The following is a 3,158-nucleotide window of genomic DNA, read 5'->3' as shown; positions in this document are numbered from 1 at the left end:
TGGTGACGTTCCTGGGAAATGTGGTTCATCTTGACTCTGTTGGTCATCCAGGCCTGGGTCTGTGCCTTCACTGAGGGCTTGCTTCTGCTCTTGGAGCTGCAAAGCTGGAGGCTTAGTTTGCTTTTGGAGGACAGGGGTGGTCCAGCTGCCGGCCTAAGCTCACTGTCAGCTGGGCAGCATCCCCGGCATGGGAGAGCAGAGCACAGCCTGCATGGGCAGAGCCCTCAGCACCCGTCTGCCCTCCACGAGATGCTTGCTTTGGAGGAGGGAGGAGCCGAAGCTCTTTATTTGGTGGGGGTTTTTTTCCCTATAGGCCTGGCTGTCTTACAGGGAGGAGAATACACATTCTCATTCCTGATTTTTGAAATGAAAAATGCTCTGAGCAATGCAAAAAAACAGTCTTTAAAACAATAAAATGGTGAGAAGGTTGAGAGTGTAATGGACACAGAGCTAACACTATCAGGACAGAGTCATTCCTTGTGAGAAGCCCTCTGACCCTGGGCTGGGGCCATACAAATTTCAGGTGAATACAGGAGGAATTGGGGCATAGCTAACGCTGCGGTAATTCTCTCTGTCCCCTGAACTGGCTGCTGATGTAACGTGAGTAACAGGCCTATTCCTTGCTTCCAGGGCTGTGATGAGTCACTGACTTCACTTATTTCTTTCTGCCCGAAGCCTCGCAGTCTGTCTCGCTGTCATTTGTCAAAAGTGAAGATCACAAAAGGGTTGCATCCTTACAGCCTACCTTAACGTGAATTTTATGCTGTTTCTCTTTATCCGAACTGCGTTGTCTCTCATCCCAGGCAGATCGTGTGCAGCCAGCACCTTGCAGCTTCAGAAGGGCACAAACGCTGTTTGGTATCCCCAGAAAGGAGGTATATTTCTTTAAATACTGGTTCGGATTCCTCTGCTAGATTTGTTGGATAAAGATCAAATAAGAATATGTTCCGCTTTGCAAATTGCGTAAGAAGCTTGTCCTGTGTTAAATAGTGCACAAGTCACTGGTTGCAAAACACGGCGTTGTGACCGTAGAGGCATCGGAAGAAGAAATCATCGCATTCACGCGGGGATTCCCAGCTCTCCGAAAGGGTCTCCCGCTGATTTAGAACTGGGCTGGCTTGTAAAACCTGTAACATCTCGCCCCATGCGTGTGCGGGGTGGTTGTGGGTGACGCTGACTGTGGTGGAACGAGGGGTGTTGGTAAGGTCCCCTGCGGGTGGGTACGCATTTGCAACGCTGGAGCTTTCCTTTGGAGCAATCATTCACCACAACAAGTTTTCAACCTCCCAGATTTTTGCAGGCGGCTGCTTAATTAGTAATTCTTTGTTGGTCTTCCCTGCGCTGCAGACTGCAAAGTAAGCATGCAAACTAGCTGAGAGGGCAAAGGCTTCATGAGGGGAGAACTGGAATTTGATGACTCTCTTTATTTTCACTGTTCCTACCTTTATTTTTAGGTGGATAATAAAAGCAGGAGAATAATGAACATGGGTGTTGATTGCTTCCTTTTAAATCCTTTAGAAGCGAGTTACAGAGATGCTTTCAAAAGAAAGCATCCCAGGACTCATTTTAGGATTTTTATTTTTTTTTTGAGGGGAGGTTTTCTCTGATTTAAAAAAAAAAAAAAAAGAAAAAAAAGGAAAAAGCTTCTCAAGCAAACTTTGCCAGTATGCTCTCATTCCTTTGTAGTCCAGGGGAAAGTGAAATCCATCATGCGTTAATAAAAACCCACTTCTGCTGCTGCCTCTGAACGGTTTTGTCCATCCAGGAGCCTACAGTTAGTCATCTGGGGCTGAAAACGTTGCTTGTTTCCTCTGCTTAGCACTAAGCTGCTTTTATGATTACACTGAAATCATTTTAACACAAAAGTTGGTAGATAAGTCTGTCTTTGTCATTTTAACCCAGGGCCTGATTCATTGTCAAAGCTCTCCTTTGTGCTTACGGCTGCAGAAGTATCCAAAGCAACGAGCCGAGCTGGATGCGGGTCCCTCTCCAAATTCCTCCTTGCATGAGTAATGGTTAGTCACAAAACCAGTGCCGCTGTCCTCGCCTTAGTCACCAGCCCCCTGCCGTCCCTCCTCGCTGTCCTCTACGCCCAGCAGCTCTGGGGAGGGGGACTGCCTGTGCCCGAGAAACCTCCATCCTGCCCCTGGCTGCTCCATCTCGCCTGGGAGAACAGGAAACGATGATTGGGAAAGCGTGCTTCTGCGTGTAGGAGACCTGACCCAGCCCTGAGTCAGCTTTGCAAAGCCACACCTTGCCGGCCAGGTCGTCCCTCCTCGCTGTCCTCTACGCCCAGCAGCTCTGGGGAGGGGGACTGCCTGTGCCCGAGAAACCTCCATCCTGCCCCTGGCTGCTCCATCTCGCCTGGGAGAACAGGAAACGATGATTGGGAAAGCGTGCTTCTGCGTGTAGGAGACCTGACCCAGCCCTGAGTCAGCTTTGCAAAGCCACACCTTGCCGGCCAGGTATGCGGGGAGGCCGTCACGCTTCCGGCCCCGCCGCCGCCCGCTCCTCTCACCTCCCTGTAGCTCTGCTCCTGCCCGGGCTGCGGGGCAGCCGAGCTCGAGCGTGTCTGAAGTAGGGAGGAAAGCTGCTTAGTTGGGGGCTTACATCATCTTCTTGTTGCTGATTTGTTGAGTCTTTGGAATTTATGGAAGTCATTTTTCTTTTAAAGTGGCCTTGTTTGGCCGGGACTGCACGAGGTGAAGGTGTGGTGTGATTTTGCAAAAGCCCTATTGCTGGGAGGTGTTCTGGTGAGCCGTGCCGGCTCTGCAGGGCCATAGAAACCAAAGCACCAAATTAGGGAACTTGCCACGTTTTGCAAGAGGCGGTTTGGTGAGGAACGCTTTCGCCACAGCAAAACGTGGGGATTTTCAGAATCTGAGTGAGTTTCCCAACCCAGGTTCTCTGCGTTTGGCCTGACTCTGCTGGCGTAAGTCTGGTTGGGGCACAGTATCTGACCCGAAGCAATGTGCCTAAAGGGGTGATTTGCCAAGAAGGGGTGTCCCGAAAGGCATCCTCTGCGTTGATAATGCATTTCTGCTGCCACCTACTGAAAGGTTCCCAGTTGGCTTGCTTTTGTAGTGGGTAACAGCAGGCTAGCGTGCGGGAGTTCACCGGAATAATCTGTCATTTCCCAGCCACGCAGAGCCGCCGGC

At 50.6% G+C, this 3,158-nt stretch overlaps 1 long non-coding RNA gene across 1 annotated transcript; it reads right to left on the bottom strand.

Moving 5' to 3' along the window:
• Positions 1 to 1,617: 1,617 nt before the first annotated feature.
• LOC118451743 lies at positions 1,618 to 3,140 on the bottom strand. The gene is made up of 2 exons (XR_004841291.1): positions 2,454 to 3,140; positions 1,618 to 2,253 (listed from the first exon to the last, which is right to left on the bottom strand). It is a non-coding gene; the product is annotated as an uncharacterized LOC118451743 (long non-coding RNA).
• Between the last annotated feature and the right edge of the window lie 18 nt (positions 3,141 to 3,158).

Source organism: Egretta garzetta, unplaced genomic scaffold (assembly GCF_000687185.1).
Source record: "Egretta garzetta isolate BGI_Z169 unplaced genomic scaffold, ASM68718v1 scaffold692, whole genome shotgun sequence".
NCBI classification, from domain to species: Eukaryota; Metazoa; Chordata; class Aves; order Pelecaniformes; family Ardeidae; genus Egretta; species Egretta garzetta.
The sequence above is the reverse complement of the archived record's forward strand: the minus strand, read 5'-3'. Positions and strand labels throughout refer to the sequence as shown.